At 46.5% G+C, this 24,199-nt stretch overlaps 1 protein-coding gene across 1 annotated transcript in view; it reads right to left on the bottom strand.

Moving 5' to 3' along the window:
* Positions 1-21,456, bottom strand: part of RFTN1 (raftlin, lipid raft linker 1) — a 376,685-nt gene extending 355,229 nt beyond the window's left edge. Inside the window, exon 1 of the mRNA XM_040433534.1 lies at positions 21,058-21,456. The gene's annotated coding sequence lies outside the window, so the exon portion shown is untranslated. The remainder of the gene's footprint in view (positions 1-21,057) is intronic.
* Positions 21,457-24,199: the final 2,743 nt, after the last annotated feature.

Genomic DNA, 24,199 nt, shown 5'->3' with positions numbered 1-24,199 from the left:
CATGGTTGTTGTTCAATAATAAAATTAATCCTCAAAAATACAACTTGCCTAATAATTCTGCACTCCCTGTATTGATCATCCGTCCACTCAACTGAGCGCCATGGCCTCTTCCAACAGCTGATTGGCAGGGGTGTCACGAACCAAACCTTTAAAGGGAACCTGTCACTGGGATTTTGTGTATAGAGCTGAGGACATGGGTTTCTAGATGGCCGCTAGCACATCCGCAATACCCAGTCCCCATAGCTCTGTGTGCTTTTATTGTGTAAAAAAAATGATTTGATGCATATGCAAATTAACCTGAGATGAGTCCTGTATGTGAGATGAGTCATGGACAGGACTCATCTCAGGTTAATTTGCATATGTATCAAATGAGTTTTTTTACACAATAAAAGCACACAGAGCTATGGGGACTTAGTATTGAGGATGTGCTAGCGGCCATCTAGCAACCCATGTCCTCAGCTCTATATACAAAATCCCGGGGACAGGTTCCCTTTAATGATCACATACTGATGATGATCTATCCTCGTCACTACATGAGTCCTGGACAATCCCTTTAACAGTGCAAGAATATGATAGTTGTTCTTTTCCAAATAACTTTTATAGTCCTGAAAAATAAGGCCAATACAGGAACACTTACATGGCGTGCAGCCTTTTGTTCTTCTGCACTCGTATTCTTATTTTCTTTGCGTTCAAAGGCAAGAGTGGGTGTAGCGACACCCTAACAGAGGCAGAAACTAGAGCCAGGGCTACAATTATTGAGTTCTACAGAACATCATAATATATAGCTTGCCAAATCAGAACTAAGGATATTCTGCAGAAAAATAATAAAAATCCAAGTGCCAGCAAGGAGAAAAACCTCCTGGATCTAAGCTGTTACTTCGTTTTTAATCAGAATTGCAATAAGTAGGTTCTTTTGAAGTGACCTATTTTTCACAAAATATAGCTGATGCTCACTTATAATCTTGTTGTCCATAACGCACTTGTGAATTAGGTCTCCAGGCAACTACTCAAAATGTCAGCACCAAAGATTTCTGACTCAAACTTGAATAAAAATAAAGGCACTGAATATACATTATGCCAGCCGCTGGGTCCTCAATCTGCATTCAGATTCCATCAGCAATGATCCTGACAACTGTAGTGTATCGATCAATCAACGTACCTGTCCCCTATCTATTGGCAGTACCATAATGATGTCCTTACAACACTACGTAGTCGGCTTAAAGGAGTTGTCCGCTTCTTACAATTGATGACTGATCCTCAGGATAGGCCATCAATATCAAATGGCAGGGGTCCGACTCCCAGCATCCCCGCCAATCAGCTGTTTGAAGAGAAGGCAGTGCTCCTACGAGCGCTGCCTTCTCTGTTCTGTTTACCTGCTCGCCGCAGCAATTGCAGTGCTGAGCAGGTGTAATTACAAGTATGGCGTCCCCATTCACTTGTATGGAACTGCTCCGTCCTATTCACTTGAACAGACAGAGCCATCACATAGCTGTGAATGGGGATGCCATACTTGTAATTACACCTGCTTGCATGAGCGCTGCCTTCTCTTTAAACAGCTGATCGACGAGGGTCCGCCACGATCTGATATTGATCACCTATCCTAAAGAGGTCATCATTTGTAAGGCTACTTTCAGACTTGCGGCAGAGTGATCCGGCAAGCAGTTCCGTCGCCAGAACTGCCTGCTGGATCCAGCAAAATGCATGCCAACTGATGGCATTTGTAAGACTGATCAGGATCCTGATCAGTCTTAAAAATGCCTGATCAGTCAGAAAAATGCATTGAAATGCCGAATCCGTCTTTCCGGTATCGTCCGGCAAAACGGATCCGGCACTTATTTCTTTTACCTTATTTTTGGTCTGCGCATGCGCAGACCGGAAGGACGGATCAGGCATTACGGTATTTGAATGCCGGATCCGGTACTAATACATTCCTATGGAAAAAAATGCCTGGCATTCAGGCAAGTCTTCCGTTTTTTTGGCCGGAGATAAAACCGTAGCATGCTGCGGTTTTATCTTTTGCCTGATCGGTCAAAAAGACTGAACTGAAGACATCCTGATGCATCCTGAACGGATTGCTCTCCATTCAGAATGCATGGGGATATGCCTGATCAGTTCTTTACCGGCACTGAGCCCCTAGGACGGAGCTCTATGCCGGAAAAGAAAAACGCAAGTGTGAAAGTACCCTAAAAAGAAGGCAACTTCTTTAAGAAACTATAAGATATGAAGAAAATAATAATAAAAATGGAGTAGGCGGTATATATTTTAAAGAGTAACATATTTTCTATATCCCACAAGAGGATATTTTTGGTAATTGCCACATTTATGCATGCAAAGTGGGCACAGGAAAAGTAAGAACAGCTTGCTGCCAACTCATATATGGCTTTGATATCATCCAATTAGCCAAGCGTGGATGAAAACATCTCGCTTGTAAAGTACACTAAATCCTTCAGTGCCTCAACAGAGAGTTCTACAGCATTTTGGAAGAAAAACGACTTTAATAAAATTATATATCCCCCTCATTGTCATAATATGCTGGTTTTCTATCGTACAATGCTTGGCGCTTACATACAGAGCAGCGATCTCAATTAGGAAATACAGAAATTGCTCCTGAAATGTTTAGTAATGAAATACTGGAGTAGAAAATAAGACATTTCCTGTAAAGTCAGACACCTGCAGTTGGTTAGACTACAAGTCATTTTTTAGACCCCTCCTCCACTGGAAAATGGAAGCACTCACTATTTACGTATGTGGCATCTGATAAAAATCTGATCATTTACCATTAGGAATCAGTAACATTCAGGCTTATGGGGCAGCTTCCTAATTCTGTATTGCAATATAATGTCTGGAATGGGTACGACGAATGATCCCAATGCGTGGCGCTAATTTAAATATGACAAATTTATTTTACATATCTATCATACTGTCATTGTACGATTAGTCTTAAAGGGGACCTCTCACATTGAAAATGCAGTCCATTCCAGCTACAAAGCAGAGGGAGCTGAGTAGATATATACTTTTGTTGGAAAAAAATATGTATAACTCATAACTTACTGTTCTAAACCTCTGTTCGTTGTGGGATTAGGAATCAAGTGGGTGGTTCTACTTAAAAAGAGTTGTCCTGGTGTTTAAAGGGATTTTTTCCACTAAAAATATTCTAGTTTTCAAACCAGGTCCTGGATACTCTAAATACTTTTGTAATTGCATGTAATTTAAAAAGGTAACTATTGAGTTATTCAATAAAATGTAAAATGTATATGTATTGCGCCACCTGCTGTTTGTTTTTTTCTTATTTCTTTGTCCGGCTCACTAAGAAGGCCGCACATGCTCAGTTCCATGCTTAAACGGTCTCCTGAGCTGTGATAGGGAGAGAGCTGCAGCAGAATGGACACGCCTCCTGAGCTGTGATAGGGAGAGAGCTGCAGCAGAATGGACACGCCTCCTGAGCTGTGATAGGGAGAGAGCTGCAGCAGAATGGACACGCCTCCTGAGCTGCAGCAGAAAAGCCCCCCGCCCCCGAGCTTTCAGCTGGATATAAATCTAGCAGAGCAATGAATGTGGAGATGTCTGGATCCATGTGAGGTACAGGGCTGGTTCTGGCATTGTTACAAAGAGATTTGTATGTACTATATGATCTCTAATTTTTATGTTTTACATCAGCCATGGGATAACCTCTTTAATATAGATGATCTATCCTTAGTATAGGTCATCAATATTATATTGGTGGGGGTCCAACTCCAGGCACCTCCATCAATCAGCTGTTTGAAGAGGCTTTGGTGCTACATAAGCACCGCAGACTTTTCATTGGCCAGAGACCTTTAGTTCATCGGTTTCATGGCCTAGGCATAGCTCAAGTGAATGGGCGTGGGCTGCAATACCAAATACAGATGCTATCCAATAGATGGTGCTATGCTTGGTAAGCTGCGAAGAGCTGAAGCGATGGCCTCTTTGAACAGCTGATCGGCAGGTGTGCCTGCAGTTGGACCCCCATAAATCTGATATTGATGACCTATCCTGAGGATAGGCCATCAATATTAAACACCCCCCTTTAATGACTGACAGCCTTTCCTGTATCAGTGTGCATAGAAAAATAGCTAACAGCCACTGATTAGCACCACCCGCTGGACTCCAAAGGTCAGAAAGACCAACAAAGTATATCAATCTACTCAACTTTTCCTACCCTGCAGCCCACTGCCTGCACATTGGACTACATTTTTAAAGTGACAGGTTCTTTTCAGGAACATGTCCTAACTGAATTGACCCAGAAGACTCAGAGTTTTCTACCTGAAAAATTCTAATGAGCAGTCTCTAATAGAACTCCGCTAGTAGCCCTCCTGAGACTCCATTCATGAGACTTATTATGCAGAACCCCTGTTCTCATATACAACTGGGAACTCTTCATCCAACATTGGAAATTAGATTTTCCACATGAACTATATTTCCTGATGTGCAGAGGTTTGTTAACACAAGAGTAAAATCTCACCTGAATACAAAAAAAAACTTTTTAATTGGGTCATATATAAGTAATTGGAGCTGTAAATAGCGCTGCCGTTATTTCACAACCAGTGGGTGCCTTGCTGGCCTACAGGAGCCGTCTGAGACATCCTATGGTGGGAAATATAGAGAATTCTGTGTATTCACCATAGGACTGAAGCACCCAACCATCAGGTCGGTTGGCTAGTCAGAGGCTGATTTAGTCCGTCCCTTGTTTGTCCGGCAGTGCCTTACTGTTCCTATCCTGTGTTTGTCCTGCCTTCGTGACAGGGCCCCTGGGTTCTCCGGAGGGAGGATCTCTAGTCTGTGTGGATCTCTAGTCTGTGTGCAGCTCTGCCTGAGACCGCCATGCTTCCATTCCGCTTGGGGTTCAGGCATTTGCTTCTGTACTGGTTCCTGTTCGTCTTGTTGTCTGTTCCTTGTCCTGTGTTTGCTTGGGTTCCAGTTTTGTTGTCCTTCCGCTAGTGGTTTCACCAGCCTAGTTCTCTGCAAGTAGGGGCCAAGTGTACTAGGACCTTCCTGGAGGTGCGACCAGTGAGCCCTCAGCCCAGTTCATCCCCACCACCAGGGGCTCTGTGAAGAACGTGGCTCACTGGCTCTCCGCTCTCTGGGTTTTTCCTCTGGTCTGCCGGAGCACTTGGTTTCTTTGGTAGTGCTACCACTATTGCCTAACCTGCTTACTGGCATGTGCTTTTATTACATGTGTAATAAAGTTCTCTGTGGGTCCTTGGTCTGTTTTTCCTGTTTGCATGACGTCCCGGAGGTCTGCCTTGGGCCTCCGTTACGTGACACTAGGTGGAAGTCTCTGCCTAGAATACCCAAAGATAAAGAAAAAGCTCCATGCCCCACTCATTCATGCCGAGCTCTGAACCCGGACAACCCCTTTAACAAAACTGTAAAACTCCTTCTTTACTTGAATATTTCACTGTATAACTCCCCAAGTGACAGAATATACCGTATATAATACTTGTCATACGTGCAGCCTGGAATTCTTTCTATTGCGCTTTTGATGATGACTGTCAGGACTAGGACAAGGGTCATCTTCAACGCACTTCTCTCTGCTTATATTCTACATAACAGTGAAATCCTGTCCAGAACGTCTGAGGGTAGATGTGACATTCTTCCAAATAAAATAGTCTTTCTTTTGCGCGCTTTGAGATGTTAGTTGGTGGGACGTGGTCGTGCACTGTGGCTGACACTGAAACACACGAGACTTTGCAGTTTGACAGGAATTTTGAGGGAGTAGATGAAGGGAAATTAGATCTGCATTTTGTACTTCTGCAACCTGTTGCTGGCTAACTCACATTTCATGCATGAAATAAAACATACTTGCACTGAAAAATCCCTTACATACCGCACAGAGCATTATGCCGAAGAGGAACACATGATATAATCCAGGTACAATGAGTTCAGTTACAGTCGGGATAGTGTGGCAAACCAGGCATGGATTTCAAAGCCACGCTGTAACATAACGTATCAAACCTGCATCTAAGTGAATGGTTACAGTTACCAAAATGTTATTGTATAGTTAGGGCTAAACATGCATGATCTTAAAGGGGTTGTGCAAACACCCCTTCCCCCACAAGGCCGGACCTGTAAAGAAGAGATTGCTTACCTGCTTTCCAGCAATGACCCTCCACTCCTTCTCCTGCAGGCCTGCAATGCTCCACTGGGCTCCCTTGATGTCAACATCCAGTTGGACATTGCCGCAGCCAATCATTGGCCGCAGCAGAGACTAGATCTGCTGTGACTGGCTGCAGCAATGTCAAATCAGATGTTGACATCGAGGGTGCCCAGCAGAGCATTGTAGGCCTGGAGGAGGGAGCAGGCGCCCAAAAGCAGGCAAGTCCTTGTTCCTTTACAGGTCCAGCCAAATTGGAGGGTTTGTCCCCCTTTAAAGGTGTATACCAGCAATTATCAGTTACTGCTATCCACTCCCAACTCTGGGACCCCCATCGATTGGTAGAACAGAAGGAACCAAAGCTTTGCCATTCAGAGTGAGCACATGTTCTGTATCACACATGCATGCTTGGCCATGGCTCCAAACAACTCATCTCACCTTGGCCATCTTGGTGGGAAGGACTGAGGGTCCCCTTTTCTAGCAGATGGACCTCCACTGATATCACATGTATTACCTATTCTTGGATAGGTGAGAAATGTTAATAACTAGAATACCCCTTGAAAGGGGTTTGTCCAGCAACAAAGAAACATGCCCTATTTCCCACAGAAACAGTCCACGTGTTGTGATGTGCTTTTGGACCTCAGCACATTCACATTAATGGTGCGAAGCTGCAATACTAGATACAACCCAGGGACGTGTGGCACTGTTTCTCAAAGAAAAAAAAAGCAGACACGTTTTTAAAGGGGTTTCCAGGGGTAAAATATTGAAGACCTATCCTTAGGATAGGTAGTAAATATCTGATCAGTGTGGGTCCAACTCCTTCTGATCAGCTGTTTGAGGAGGCTAAGGGTGCTCCGGTGAGCGCTGTGGCCTCTTCCTAAACCAGTGACATCACCTTCATCTGTTACATGTCCTATGTGCAATACCAAGCACAGCCACTATACAATGTATGGCGCTATGCTTTGTATTGGAGCACTGCATCCTTTCAGCCAATCGGTGGGGCGGCTGGAGTCGGACCCCCACTGATATGATCTTGATCACCTATACTGAGGACAGGTCATCAATATTGTACTCCTGGAAATCCCCTTTAAGGGTCCATTTACACGTCCGCAATTCCGTTCCGCATTTTGCAGAACGGAATTGCGGACCCATTCATTTCTATGGGGCCGCACGATGTGCTGCCCGGATCCGGAAATGCAGACCCGCACTTCCGGGACCGCAATTCCGTACCCGAAAAAAATAGAACATGTCCTATTCTTGTCCACTTGTGGACAAGATTAGGCATATTCTATTATAGTGCCGGCGATGTGCAGTCCGCAAAATGCACATTACTGGTGTCCGTGTTTTGCGGATCCGTGGATGGACCCTAAGTCATAGAAATGTTTGGTGACAGCCATGCAATATCTGCCACTGAATACCGACTCTTGGGAAAAGATGTCACAGACAACACTGACATCACTTGATTCAGGTCAGGCAGCATACTTGTGGTGGGGTTGCACAACTGAAATTGTCTACGTGCCCTTGCCAAAACACAAGCTGCTAACATTATACTGTGTCTTAGGCCTCATGCACACGACCGTTGTGTGCACCCGTGGCCGTTGTGCCGTTTTCCGTTTTTTTTCGCGGACCCATTGACTTTCAATGGGTCCGTGGAAAAATCGGAAAATGCACCGTTTTGCAGCCGCATCCGTGATCCGTGTTTCCTGGCCGTGTAAAAAATATGACCTGTCCTATTTTTTTCACGGCCAACGGTTCACGGACCCATTCAAGTCAATGGGTCCGTGAAAGAACACGGATGCACACAAGATTGGCATCCGTGTCCGTGATCCGTGGCCGTAGTTTAGTTTTTATACAGACGGATCCGAAGATCCGTCTGCATAAAAGCTTTTTCAAAGCTGAGTTTTCACTTCGTGAAAACTCAGAACCGACAGTATATTCTAACACAGAAGCGTTCCCATGGTGATGGGGACGCTTCTAGTTAGAATACACTACAAACTGTGTACAAGACTGCCCCCTGCTGCCTGGCAGCACCCGATCTCTTACAGGGGGCCTTCATCAGCACAATTAACCCCTTCAGGTGCGGCACCTGAAAGGGTTAATTGTACTATCATATCCCCCTGTAAGAGATCAGGGCTGCCAGGCAGCAGGGGGCAGACCCTCCCCCCCCCTCCCCAGTTTGAATATCATTGGTGGCCAGTGCGGCCCCCCCCCCCTCCCTCTATTGTAATAATTCGTTGGTGGCACAGTGTGCGCCCCCCCCCCTTCCTCCCTCTATTGTAATAAATCGTTGGTGGCACAGTGTGCGCCCCCCATTGCCCCCCCCCTCTATAGCATTAACAACGTTGGTGGCCAGTGTGCAGCCTCCCATCTCCCCCCCCCCTCCCCCCCATCATCATTGGTGGCAGCGGAGTTCCGATCGGAGTCCCAGTTTATTCGCTGGGGCTCCGATCGGTAACCATGGCAACCAGGACGCTACTACAGTCCTCGTTGCCATGGTTACTTAGCAATAGTACAATAGTAGAAGATTAATACTTACCTGCTGCTGCGATGTTCGTGTCCGGCCGGGAGCTCCACCTACTGGTAAGTGACAGTGACAGGTCTGTGCGGCGCATTGCTAAATGAACCGTCACTTACCAGTAGGAGGAGCTCCCGGCCGGACACGAACATCACAGCTTCCAGGTAAGTATGAATCTTGTACTATTGCTAGTAACCCGCTGCCACCAATGATCGGGGGGGGGGGGGGGGGGGGCGCAAGATGGGTGGCCGCACACTGGCCACCAATGTTGAAAATGCTATAGAGGGAGGGGGGCCAATGATTGCCACCAACGATTTATTACAATAGAGGGAGGAAGGGGGGGGGGGGCGCACACTGTGCCACCAACGAATTATTACAATAGAGGGAGGAAGGGGGGGGGAGGCGGGGGGGGGGGGCACACTGTGCCACCAACGAATTATTACAATAGAGGGAGGAAGGGGGGGGCGCACACTGTGCCACCAACGATTTATTACAATGGAGGAAGGGGGGGGGGCCGCACTGGCCACCAATGATATTCAAACTGGGGAGGGGGGGGGGGGGGTCTGCCCCCTGCTGCCTGGCAGCCCTGATCTCTTACAGGGGGATATGATAGTACAATTAACCCCTTCAGGTGCGGCACCTGAGGGGTTAATTGTGCTGATCACGGCCCCCTGTAAGAGATCGGATGCTGCTAGGCAGCAGGGGGCAGTCATGTACACAGTTTGTAGTATATTCTAACTAGAAGCGTCCCCATCACCATGGGAACGCCTCTGTGTTAGAATATACTGTCGGAAATGAGGTTTCACGATCTAACTCATATCCGACAGTATATTCTAACATAGAGGCGTTCCCATGGTGATGGGGACGCTTCAAGTTAAAATATACCATCGGATTGGAGAAAACTCCGATCTGATGGTATAAAAGGGACTCCGGACTTTACATTGAAAGTCAATGGGGACGGATCCGTTTGAAATGGCACCATATTGTGTCAACGTCAAACGGATCCGTCCCCATTGACTTGCATTGTAATTCAGGACGGATCCGTTTGGCTCCGCACGGCCAGGCGGACACCAAAATGACTTTTTTTTCATGTCCGTGGATCCGCCAAAAATCAAGGAAGACCCACGGACGAAAAAACGGTCACGGATCACGGACCTACGGACCCTGTTTTTGCGGACCGTGAAAAAAAACGTTCGTGTGCATGAGGCCTTAAGTGAACATAAAACCTTAAAATAAATGGCCTACTTTTTTTCCCCCCAGGAACCACTCCATTCATGAATAGTTGTGTCTGGCATTGCAGCTTAGCTCCATACAAGTAAATGGGTTCAACGTAAGACACAGCCCAACCATTTCGGAAAAAAAAAAAAAAGACTATTTTCTAGTCTTGTACAAAGTATGAAGCAAAACAGCAATGTTGCCCATACACGATGCATCCTAGTAGCGGGATCCGCATGCGGCTCCCAGCTAATTGCCATGCCCCTCCTTCTATTGTGTATGGGCAGCCAAAGGTATAAATTAAGGGCAACTGGTCCCGAATATTTTTGTAATTACATGTAATAAAATTGTAGTATAGCCACTCCGTTATTTAAGAAAATGTAGCTGTGTAGCGCCACCTGCTGTTTGTTCTTTCCTTTATTTCTCTGTCCACCTCAGTAACATCGATGAGGTGGACGCACATGCTCAGTTCCATCCTTTAACTGTTGGCAGCCCTATCTACTGTTAGAAGCTGGTACAGTTACAGGACGAGAGCTGAAACAGAAAGGACACACCTCCTGAGAAAGAACATACTCCCTGAGCTGTGACAGTGAGAGCTACAGAAAGAACATGTCCCCTGAGATGACAACCTAAAATCAAGTAGGGCAATTGGAGCAAGGAATGGTAAGATCTCTGGATCAGATCATGAGCTACAGGGCTGGTTCTAATTTTGTTAGAAAGAGATTGTCTTAAACTATATGATGTCTGCTTTTAATTTTTTACATTAACCATGGGATAACCCCTTTAAGGTTTCCCATCTGAAAAAATCTTGTCATGGCAGGTGGGCTTACAAAATTTTATCAAAATGTCCGCTAAGAACCACACTTTCGTAAGTACAGTATATATAGCCGTAATGTAATCTAACATTAGACAAATATTAGTTGCCTGCAGACATCTCAGCACTTTCGGGGTGTGGTTGTTTGCCTTTGCACTGCAGTAACAGCAGATTTGCACCTGCCAATTTATTTCACTTTGTTAGGAGGTGCCGAATAATTTTGTATTTTAGGTTTAGTCTTATGGATGTGTTGCTCAGAGCTTAATGTAATAGTGAATTCGAGTAGATGGAAAAAACATTGTTTCCTCACAACTGGTCACATGACGCAAGGGCAGCAGATCACCGCTCCAGACTGGCTGCAGTGGTCATGTGCCCTCTCCCCCTGTGCGGCAGGGAGAGGAAGAGCCAGCTCGGGAGCATTAGACACCAAACCCAGCAACGGGGACCAGGTAAGTATGTTCTCCAATGCGGGTCGGCCACTCTGTGAGCTCTGTCTGACTCTTGAATAACCCCTTTATGGGCGAGTTCACATGCAGCAGATTAAATGTATACATTTGCTGTGCGTGAATTCACCCTAATGTGTCTTATGAAACAATGGCAAACTATTTTTGGGGCACAATTGGTTAAGAAACTGTTCAAGCTGGACATACGCATTAGATTAATGTCAGATAAACCAACCAATTTCAGCAGAACTTGGCTGACCATCTAATGTGTATGGGTTCCTCCTGGCTAACCCCAATTGTAGATGTTAGGGGGTGCAGAATCAGCCATTTTTTTCAAGATATAAGCAGTCACCAGAGGCTTTCTCCCCTCTACCCATTCATAACACATGTACGTTTGACCAAGACGGCATGATATGAGGGGGGTAGGGGCAGGAGCTTCTCTAAAGTGGACGCCACCTGATGACAACACAAAAAAAAGCCTAATGTTACACTCACCCAACAGTTAAAAAAAAGGCCACGTGACAGACATTTTAGTAACTGCTGACACGCGGCCATTTTTAAACCCAAAGTCCATGGGGCAATTCATGTGGCTGTTTTTGTTTAAGAGCCAGTGAATAGAAGTCAATAAAATAGGACATGAGCCATTATATAGACAGGAGTGCACCCATGTGCCTCTCAGGAGTTAGAAAAAGCTCATCCTCTTAAAAGCGGAGTACGAGAAAAAATACTCAGCTCATCCACTTGAAAGTGCTGATACTCGCTCTGCACTGGAGGGACGTGGAAGGACCTGACGATCACAGCATCATGACGTGACATTTGACGTCAGGTCCTTCCACGTCCCTCCAGTGCAGAGCAAGTATCGACGCTTTCAAGTGGATGAGCGGAGTATTTTTTCTCGTACTCCGCATAATCGGTGCCACTATGGGGGTGGCCTTATTTATACAGGGGGCTCTACCGGGGACCTTTTTATACTAGTAGAACACTATTGGGAGTATTTTATGTACACGGGGGCACTATTGGGAGGGATTTTATATGCAGAGTAGCACTATTGGGGAGTATTTTATATACAGGGGTACTGTGGGGGCTTATCAAATACAGTGGGCACAGTGGGCATTCTTATATATACTGGGGCTACTATGGTGAGCATTATGGACACTGGGGGCACTACAGCCATTTTTCATCAGATACAGAATGGTCATGAAAAAAAATTACAGTGAGTCAGTTTTTAATTGCATTTTTTTCCACTATTGTGTGAATGTAGCTTAAAAATGGCTATAAATGCTGGATAAATGTTTTTTTTTTACTAGCAGGGTGATTACTTCTACTGGTTATATAAGTGCCTCTATAGACAAGTTGATTATATTAAAGGGGTTGTCCCATGAAAATATTCTACAGTTTTCAAACCAGCATCTGGATCTGAATTATTTTGTAATTGCATGTAATTAAAAATGTAGCATAGCCACTGAGTTATTCAATAAAATATATCTGTATAGCGCCACCTGCTGTTTATTTTTTTCTTATTTCTTTGGCTCAGTTTCATCCTTCAACTGCCTCCTGAGCTGTGATCGGGAGAGAGCTACAGCAGAAAAGACACGCCCCCTGAGCGGTGATCGGGAGAGAGCTACAGCAGAAAAGACACGCCCCCTGAGCTGTGATAGTGAGAGAACTACAGCAGAAAAAGCACATCCCCTGAGCTGTGATAGGGAGAGGGCTACAGCAGAAAAGACACGCCCCCTGAGTTGTGATAGGGAGAGAGCTGCAGCAGAAAAGACACACCCCTTGAGCTGTCAGATTGATATAAATCTAGCAGAGCAATGAATGGGGAGATCTCTGGACCCACGTGAGGTACAGGGCTGGTTTTAGCTTTGTTACAAAGAGATTGTCATGTCCTATCTGATGTCATTTTTTACATTAGTCATAGGATAACCCCTTCAACCCCTTAAGGACTTAGGACGTAACGGTACGGCATGGGTCCCGAGTCCTTAAGGACCCATGACGTACCGGTACGTCATAACTTGAAATCTGTATTCCGGCGCCCCAGGGGTTAATCGGAACGGGATTTCGGCTGAAATCATTCAGCCGGCATCCCGTAACAATGCAGGAGGGGGGGGGTCATTTGACCCCCCCGCATCGGCGATCGCAGAAAACCGCAGGTCAATTCAGACCTGCGGTTTGCTGCGCTTTCTGCAGTTTCTGATCCCCGCGGGCCCTGACCGCGGGGATCAGAAGCTTTAGTGTCCCTAAAATATATATTTTACACCCCCCCTGCACCCCTGCATGATTTTTTGCCGGCGGGTGGTGCAGGGGGGGGAGTTGTGGGCGGTGGGGGCGGTGCGGGAGGCGGGCGGTGCGGCAGGCGGGATCGCGATCCCCCGCCCGCCTCCCCTTGAATAATTGTTGGTGTTCAGTGGGTATACCAGGGTGGCAGCACATTGCTGGCACCCTGGTATAAACGGCTGACATCGATGATGCGATGTCAGCCGTTTAACCCTTTCCATACAGCGGTCCGAACGGACCGCTGTATGGAAAAAGTTAACAGTAAGAGGGAGCTCCCTCCCTCTCCCATCGGGGGGCTGCTGTGCCTTTGCAGCCCCCCGATGGAGAGGGAGAGAGCCCCCAGACAGCCCCCCGACAGCCCCGTCCTTACCCTTCCCCGTCTGCGCAGTTCTGACAACTACTGAGCAGACGGGGAAGGTTCCCATGCTCAGGCGTCCTGCTGTCCATTGTGCTGAACAGATCTGTGCTAAAGGCAGAGATCTGTTCAGACAAAGTGTAAGTAATATACAGTCAGTACAATATATATTGTACTGTACTGTATTACACAGACATCAGACTGAAAAAAACACATTTATCACTGATTAAAAATGAAAAAAATAAAATTCCCTACACGTTTGGTATCGCCGCGTCCGTAACGACCTGATCTATAAAACGGTCATGTTACTTTCCCTGCACGGTGAACGCCATAAAAATAAAAAAATAAAAACTATTAGGAAATTGAAATTTTGCCCACCTTACTTCCCAAAAAAGGTAATAAAAGTGATCAAAAAAGTCGCATGTACGCCAAAATAGTACCAATCAAACCGTCATCTCATCCCGCAAAAATCATACCCTACCCAAGATAATCGCCCAAAAACTGAAAAAACTATGGCTCTTAGACTATGGAAACACTAAAACATGATTTTTTTTGTTTCAAAAATCAAATCATTGTGTAAAACTTAAATAAATAAATAAAAAGTATACATATTAGGTATTGCCGCGTCCGTATCGACCGGCTCTATAAAAATATCACATGACCTAACCCCTCAGGTGACCACCGTAAAAAAATTTAAATAAAAACGGTGTAAAAAAAGCAATTTTTTGTCATCTTACGTCACAAAAAGTGTAATGGCAAGTGATCAAAAAGTCATATGCACCCCAAAATAGTGCCACTCAAACCGTCATCTCATCCCGCAAAAAATGAGACCCTACTTAAGATAATCGCCCAAAAACTGAAAAAACTATGGCTCTTAGACTATGGAGACACTAAAACATTTTTTTTTGTTTTAAAAATGAAATCATTGTGTAAAACTTACATAAATAAAAAAAATTGTATACATATTAGGTATCGCCGCGTCCGTGACAACTTGCTCTATAAAATTACCACATGATCTAACCTGTCAGATGAATGTTGTAAATAACAAAAAAAAAAAAACGTGCCAAAAAATCTATTTCTTGTTACCTTGCCGCACAAAAAAGTGTAATATAGAGCAACCAAAAATCATATGTACCCTAAACTAGTACCAACAAAACTGCCACCCTATCCCGTAGTTTCTATAATGTGGTCACTTTTTTGGAGTTTCTACTCAAGGGGTGCATCAGGGGGGCTTCAAATGGGACATGGTGTCAAAAAACCAGTCCAGCAAAAGCTGCCTTCCAAAAACCGTATGGCATTCCTTTCCTTCTGCACCCTGCCGTGTGCCCGTACAGCGGTTTACGACCACATATGGGGTGTTTATGTAAACTACAGAATCAGGGCCATAAATAATGTTTTGTTTGGCTGTTAACCCTTGCTTTGTAACTGGAAAAAAAATATTAAAATGGAAAATCTGCCAAAAAAGTGAAATTTTGAAATTGTATCTCTATTTTCCATTAAATCTTGTGCAACACCTAAAGGGTTAACAAAGTTTGTAAAATCTGTTTTGAATACCTTGAGGGGTGTAGTTTCTTAGATGGGGTCACTTTTATGGAGTTTCTACTCTAGGGGTGCATCAGGGGGGCTTCAAATGGGACATGGTGTCAAAAAACCAGTCCAGAAAAATCTGGCTTCCAAAAACCATACGGCGCACCTTTCCCTCTACGCCCTACTGTGTGCCCGTACAGTAGTTTACGGCCACATATGGGGTGTTTCTGTAAACGACAGAGTCAGGGCAATAAAGATACAGTCTTGTTTGGCTGTTAACCCTTGCTTTGTTAGTGGAAAAAATGGGTTAAAATGGAAAATTAGGCAAAAAAAAAGAAATTCGCAAATTTCATCCCCATTTGTCAATAACTCTTGTGCAACACCTAAAGTGTTAACGAAGTTTGTAAAATCAGTTTTGAATACCTTGAGGGGTGTAGTTTATAGAATGGGGTCATTTTTGGGCGGTTTCTATTATGTAAGCCTCGCAAAGTGACTTCAGACCTGTAGTGGTCCCTAAAAATTGGGTTTTTGTAAATTTCTGAAAAATTTCAAGATTTGCTTCTAAACTTCTAAGCCTTGTAACATCCCCAAAAAATAAAATATCATTCCCAAAATGCTACAAACATGAAGTAGACATATGGGGAATGTAAAGTCATCACAATTTTTGGGGGTATTACTATGTATTACAGAAGTAGAGAAACTGAAACTTTGAAATTTGCTAATTTTTAAAAATTTTTGGTAAATATGGTATTTTTTTATGCAAAACAATTAACTTTTTTGACCCAATTTTAGCATTGTCATGAAGTACAATATGTGACGAAAAAACAATCTCAGAACGGCCTGGATAAGTCAATGCATTTTAAAGTTATGAGCACTTAAAGTGACACTGGTCAGATTTGCAAAAAATGGCCAAGTCCTTAAGGTGAAATAGGGCTGAGTCCTTAAGGGGTTAAAAAGGGTTTCCAGGATTTACATATTGATGGCCTATCCTCAGGATAGGTCATCAATATCAAATCCATGGTGGGCCGACTTCCGGGAACCCCACCACTCAACTGTACGTAGAGGCTGTGGCCTCTTCCTAGGCCACGTGATGTCATGTTTATAAGCCAGACGGCCTAGGCGCAGCTCATGTGAATGGGATATTAAGCACAGCCGCTGTCAAATCGATGAAGATTTGCTTGGTGAGCTGCGAGGAGCTGAGGCTTCCTCAAACAGATGAGCGGCAGGAGTGCCAGGAGTCGACCCCCGCCAATCTCATATAGGTCTTTAATAAGTAAATTTCGGAGAACCCCTTTAAAAATAGACGAGATTCATCTTAATCTCAGTAATCAATTCAGTGTAACTTGATTAGTAATGAAGTAATGAATAGCAATGAACCTTAATTTCTGACTTCCCCTCATAAATACAGGGAATATTATTAGGTTTTGCGGATCTATCTTTGCCCTTGATCAGCTGTGTTCCTCCATGGCTACGTGAAGTGGATTGTTGTCACTGCCTGAACACTTAATTGCTTGGTTTATTTTAACTCATCGTATATTTAAACATTCTCTTGAAAAAATGTAGTTTAGCAAGGATCATTACAAAAGATGAAGTCTCGCCTACACTAGGGCAAGACCACCCACGTGCCAGCGAGCTAGCCACGAAGACTGCTCATTGGGTTTCCATTCACTGGAGGATCAGCTATGAAATGCGACGGACAAATTAGGGGTCAGTGAGACCTCTACACGGGATACTTAGATTTTTATTTTTTTTATCAGCAGGACACTCATAGAAACACCCCCAAAAAATTATGGGGGTCATTTATTAAAATAGGCATATTTCTGGCGCTCATTGCAGCGCAAAGCAATCTGCGACTTCTCCCTGCTCACTGTGGTGTGGGCAGGGAAGAGGACGGGCCCGTCTGTTTCAGGCGTATAAAAGGGTCTAAATATAAGACAGCTAGGACATTCAGAAGTGGCGGAGGATCCACCGAAGTTATGTAGAGGCCAGGATTCATTTTTCCATCACATTATACACTGCTCGTTTCCATGGTTACGACCACCCTGCAATCCATCAGCGATTGGACGTGGGTGCACACTATAGGAAAAAGCAGTAGCCGATGTGCGCTCCCACGGCGCCGGCCACCAGAGAGGCCAGCACTTTTTCCTATAGTGTGCAAGCGCGACCACTGGAAAACGAGCAGCGTATAATGTGATGGAAAAAGGAATCCTGCCAGCAAAGGAGGCAATATGGACAATCACAATACATTAGTAAGTGCCTTGTATTAACGTCTGCTACATAATAAATGCTATTTGCTGAAGTGAGACAACCCCTTTAAGACCGGTGTCTAAAACGTTGGTCTACATAAATGACTCCCTATATGTCAGCAGCAAAAACAAAACAAAAACCACCTATATAAATAGTAGATCCTGAAGGAATATAGAGGCTCTGTTCACACTGCACAAAGACGGCGAATTACTGCTATACTTACTAGAGGCTCTTTCCACATGTTTATGTCTTCTTTTGTGTTATATATATTTATTTATACGCAACTTTACATTTTTAAAGCTGCATTTTTATGTCTTGAAGGCAATTATCAGAAGAAACATTTTCTTGTGTCATCACCCAATGCCTTCATGGACCCGTACCTAGAAATCCCTGTACTAATGGACAGTCAGTGTAAGTGACAAAACTGATGTATGAATTATTAATCTACTATAAAAAAAAAAAAAATCGAACACAATTGCTGTAATACGCGCCCCCTGCGCTCCGCATCCCACTACGCGCTCACTCGTCACAAATAATGCCATCCACATAAGTCCCTCTCATTCTTCAGTGACATGAGTGGCGTCCCCGTCCCCAGCATGTGTGACTGAAGGCGAGCAGTAACCATGCGGAGAAGACTTGTTCATTCCGTATCTGTCTCCAGCTGCTCCAAGCGCTGTACGGATTTCCAAGCTGTGCACCTACGAACCAGGGACTCCTCAGGGTATATTCACACATGGCAGATTTGGTACCGAAATTTCGGTGACTGAAAATTGGTTTCATTCATCTGAATGGGGTTGTTTCAGCAGGGAGCCTGTGGGTTTCTGTAACTCTCATTCAGATAATTGAGACACAGACGTTCCTGCAACAAATCTGCCAGTGTGAACATACCCATATAACGGACGTATCAGGTGAATGGTTAACTATAACTATATGTGATTTCTTACAGATCTCTCACCTGTAGCTCCAATGTCACTCCACAAAATCCCAAATCATCGGACTAAAGTCAGCGACTACCCGTACAGCACGCGCATCTACGAAGGGGACCACGGAAAATGTATCTGCTTATACTGAGCCACCTTACATAAATAACCCCAGTGATCCTATTGTAAATCAGCTAGACCCTCTAGGGATCCCAACGTAAATCACTCAGATCCTCATAGTGATCCTAATGTAAATCAGCCAGATTCCCATAGTGATCCCAACGTAGATCAGTCAGATCTCAATGTAAATCAGCCAGATCCTCATAGTGATCCCAATGTAAATCAGCCAGATCCCCATAGTGATCCTAATGTCAGTTAGATCCTCATAATGATCCTAATGTAAAATTAAGTTGGAATTCGTAGTGATCCCAGAATGAAAAGTGAAATCAGAATGGATAGTGACCTTCTAATATATACATTGCAACCTCACCCATAGTGATCCCAATGTAATTTACAATCAGAACCAATAGTGATCCCCAACGTAGATAAATTACAACCAGAAACCACAGTGAATCCCCAATGTAAATCAGTCCGAACTCATAGTGAACCCCAACTAAAATAAAAGAAGACCCATAATAAACTGCACAGAGTAAATGTCCAATCACTCAGATACACTGAAGTCATATAGTGACCCTCAGGCAGCAGTGAACCCCCTTATTGTAGACCCCAAAGTTACCACTGGGTCCAATAGTCAAATCATGTGGTAACAGCCACAGTGGCACCCACAATGAGCCCCTGCTTGTATCCCACCTCCCCGACACTCAGACCCCTGTGACCCCCATATACCCGTCATTCAGACCCCTGTGACCCCCACATACCCGGCACTCAGACCCCTGTGACCCCCACATACCCGGCACTCAGACCCCTGTGACCCCCACATACCCGACACTCAGACCCTGTGACCCCCACATACCCGGCACTCAGACCCCCGTGACCCCCACATACCTGGCACTCAGACCCCCGTGACCCCCACATACACGGCACTCAGACCCCCGTGACCCCCACATACACGGCACTCAGACCCCCGTGACCCCCACATACCCGGCACTCAGACCCCCGTGACCCCCACATACCTGGCACTCAGACCCAGTGACCCCCACATACCCGGCACTCAGATCCCCGTGACCCCCACATACCTGGCACTCAGACCCCCGTGACCCCCATATACCCGGCACTCAGACACCGTGACCCCCACATACCCGGCACTCAGACTCCGTGACCCCCACATACCCGGCACTCAGACTCCGTGACCCCCACATACCCAGCACTCAGACTCCGTGACCCCCACATACCCGGCACTCAGACCCCCGTGACCTCCACATACCCGGCACTCAGACTCTGTGACCCCCACATACCCGGCACTCAGACCCCCGTGACCCCCACATACCCGGCACTCAGACCCTGTGACCCCCACATACCCGGCACTCAGACCCCCGTGACCCCCACATACCTGGCACTCAGACCCCCGTGACCCCCACATACCCGGCACTCAGACCAAGTGACCCCCACATACCCGGCACTCAGACCCCCGTGACCCCCACATACCCGGCACTCAGACCCCCGTGACCCCCACATACCCGGCACTCAGACCCCCGTGACCCCCACGTACCCGGCACTCAGACCCCCACATACCCGGCACTCAGACCCCCGTGACCCCCACATACCCGGCACTCAGACCCCCGTGACCCCCACATACCCGGCACTCAGACCCCTGTGACCCCCACGTACCAGGCACTCAGACCCCCGTGACCCCCACGTACCCGGCACTCAGACCCCCGTGACCCCCACGTAGCCGGCACTCAGACCCCTGTGACCCCCACGTACCTGGCACTCAGACCCCCGTGACCCCCACGTACCTGGCACTCAGACCCCCGTGACGCCCACATACCCGGCACTCAGACCTCCGTGACGCCCACATACCCGGCACTCAGACCCCCGTGACCCCCATATACCCGGCACTCAGACCCCCGTGACGCCCACATACCCGGCACTCAGACCCCCGTGACCCCCATATACCCGGCACTCAGACCCCCGTGACCCCCACATACCCGGCACTCAGACCCCCGTGACCTCTCGTACCCGGCACTCAGACCCCCGTGACCCCCATATACCCGGCACTCAGACCAAGTGACCCCCACATACCCGGCACTCAGACCCCCGTATACCCGGCACTCAGACCCCCGCATACCCGGCACTCAGACCCCCGTGACCCCCATATACCCGGCACTCAGACCAAGTGACCCCCACATACCCGGCACTCAGACCCCCGTATACCCGGCACTCAGACCCCCACATACCCGGCACTCAGACCTCCGTGACCCCCACATACCCGGCACTCAGACCCCCGTGACCCCCATATACCCGGCACTCAGACCCCCGTGACCCCCACATACCCGGCACTCAGACCCCCGTGACCTCTCGTACCCGGCACTCAGACCCCCGTGACCCCCATATACCCGGCACTCAGACCAAGTGACCCCCACATACCCGGCACTCAGACCCCCGTGACCCCCGCATACCCGGCACTCAGACCCCCGTGACCCCACGTACATGGTTCGCTCCCCGCTGTTACCTGAGGCGCAGTGTCGCTCCGGGTCTCCTCGCAGCCGGCAGGCGCAGTCACATAGCAGGGGGCACGGGAAAGTTTTGGGGCTCCGCAGAGCTGACTGTCAGGGGCTCTCTCTGGTGACACGGGGATGACAGGGAGCTCTCCGGGAACTGGCTCTAATGCCGCGGCTTCTCTGCACTTCCTTCAGCGCTGAACTCACGAACAAAATATGTAGCTTTGCATGTTCAGTTTAACCACATCCTCTGCTGCCCGGGCAGTGCCTACTCCGGAGACTGGCAGAGCCGCCCTGAGTCCCACTTCACTGGAGAGCGGAGCGGAGAATGAGAGCAGAGCCAAGTTCTAGCAGCTGAGAACAGGCAGCACGAAGGAGCAGCCCGGAGATGTGCAGGAGCATTCCCCACAGGCTGCAGCCTCCCTCTCCTCCAGGAAATCCTCATCTGTCACTCTCTGGCGCCCCCTCCCTCCTCGCCGCCGCACCGCTAGCTGTACATTAAGGGGCTTCCCTCTTCTAGGTCAGATTCTTCACAGTGTGATGAACAGTTCTGCTACTAATAGTCTTGGTGTCTTCACACCTCACCAGTTTAAGAGCCCTGCTTGCCATGAGTGAATGGAACCGTCTACAGTCAGCACTTTCCCTTTCCGCTATTGAGATCCGTAATAGGATCTCGACAGCGGAGGAAAACGCTTCCGTTTTGTCCCCATTCATTGTCAGAGGTAACAAAACTGAACGAAACGGAGTGCGCCAGAATGTATTCCGCTCCGTTTGGTTGCGTCCTCATCGCGGACAGAATAACGCTGAGTCAATGGGGACGGATCAGTTTTCTCGGACACAATTTAAAACAGATTCGTCCCCCATTGACTTTCAATTAAGTTCATGACGGATCCGTTATGGCTATATAAGACATAATACAACTGGATCCGTTATGGCTATTTTAAAGATAATACAACTGGATCCGTTCATAACAGATCCAGACGGTTGTATCATCATGACGGATCCAGCAGAAATGCTGGTGTGAAAGTAGCCTTAGCCCTCTGCCCATGGCCGTTTTAGACAACCAAAGAATTTCATGGAGCCCTACGTGTACCTCCATATCCCTTCAAATATCATACAGATCGCTACAGACTTTTTTTATTTGTGGATTCCTTAATAATACAAGAGAAAAAGGGTGTCATGCCCCATCAGATGCAATAGTTTGGAGCTATTGTTGGCATCATATAGGGCAAGTGCTTATGACACGGGGAGAAAAAAAGAGATACCATGTACCTCCGTACAGCTGTCTTCTATAAGGCTTCGCTGTGTCCTTACACAAATTTGCACTGGTATTTTTTTTTGGCAGAAACAATGCAATCACCACACATTGGATGAAGGAACTCACAAGAATCAAAATCACAGTAATTAAATCCCGACGTGCATCGAGGCCTTGAGGAGTGGTAGAGGCTATAGGATGGGCTCACAGTGGTTTCCCTCAGGCCGTTGCTCCCTAGGGCTGGCGCAGTGAGAGAAGGGTGCATACTTTCTTCTCTCAGGGCACTCCCTGTAGTTGGGGCTCCTGGCTGATGGTAGTTTGGGGTGCCCTTGATGTTAGTGGCTGTATGGGTGCCTGGCAGGAGGTGTAGTAGTGCAATGGCCAGTGTATGGTGTCGTGGGAGTCAGGAAACCAGGCCAGAGGTAGTAGAATAAAGGTCTCTTTTTACTCTAAAATCAGAGTTGTAGTATGTCCAACAATCTGTACACAGTGCAAATCCTTTCCACATGTGGCAAGGTATGGAGGCTAGCCCATTGGCTATAATGGTACTCTCGGTATGCTATCTGGCTAAAGTCTTTCTTTGTAGAATCTCTGACTAATAACTGTAATCTAGCAATTATGGCTGTAGTGTCCACAGTGGGATACAGGTTTTTAGAGGCACACCTGGCCACTACGTGGTTAAGTGTGACGGGTGTCTTAACTGTAATCCCTCACAAGCAGCAAAGTTTGGTTAGCTGTAGTGGCAGGTTAACACACATATTCTAAGTTCATCTTTCTTTCTCTATTTTATGCTGTAACAGAAACAGTATCTCACAGAGATCGGATAGTCTCTGGATCCTGAGGCCTAAGGAGAAGGAGTACATGAATTTGCTTCCTCCCTTCTCACACACTAGATGAGAACTCCTAGTCACGATGTAGGACCAGCCCACTCCTGCCAAGAGAGGGGGGGGGGCAGGGTGGTTAACCCTGTCCATACCAAATATACCAGGTCACTCTGGGTGTACATGACATTAAATGACAGTACATAACATAGCATTACACATCATTTGCAGATACCTCCTGTAATGGGGTGCTGCATATTGTAAAACATTATTAACACAAATAACACCCCCATAAATTTAAACTAGATGCAAAAAATGCTAAAATCAAGATCAGATGCATATGCCTTTAGATATCACAATCTAAAAATTCTCAGTGGTCACCCTTTCATATGACAGTACTAGCAGGACTAAAAGATTGATGCGGCCACAACGTGATAACTCATTTGGCCACTTCTACTCACGGTTACATTGCACAGAATAAAGATTTGAGTCTCCACCAAGAAGTTGGGGCTGCAGGACTGTCCCTATAGTGTCCCTGGGACTACCCCTGCCTACAAGGGGAGCACCTACCCCAGCAGGGACGACCCCACTTCTTGGTGGTTAAATACTCACTTCCACCTGGATGAGCCTGATACTTTCTTCTATTGCTTTGCCAAACAGTCCTAACACGTCTCTCCAGTTAGGCCTCATGCACACGACCGTTGTTCTGGTCCGCATCCGAGCCGCAGTTTTTGCGGCTCGGGTGCGGACCCATTCACTTCAATAGGGCTGCAAAAGATGCAGACAGCACTCCTTGTGCTGTCCGCATCCGTTGCTCCGTTCCGTAGCCCCGCAAAAAAAAATATAACAAGTCTGTTTTGCGAATAGGAATTTCTACAATGGGCCGCCCGTTTCGTGTTTTGCGGATCCACAATTTGCGGACCACAAAAAAACTGAACGGTCGTGTGCATGAGGCCTAAGATGAATGGTTCTTCAGGAGACCAAAGTAAGATGGGGTTATCTCATGAATAATGTAAAAAATGAAAATCAGACATCATACAGTATAGTACATGACAATCTCTTTCTAAGGGTACTTTC

This window comes from Bufo bufo, chromosome 5 (genome assembly GCF_905171765.1).
Source record: "Bufo bufo chromosome 5, aBufBuf1.1, whole genome shotgun sequence".
Taxonomy (NCBI): Eukaryota; Metazoa; Chordata; class Amphibia; order Anura; family Bufonidae; genus Bufo; species Bufo bufo.
The sequence above is the reverse complement of the archived record's forward strand: the minus strand, read 5'-3'. Positions and strand labels throughout refer to the sequence as shown.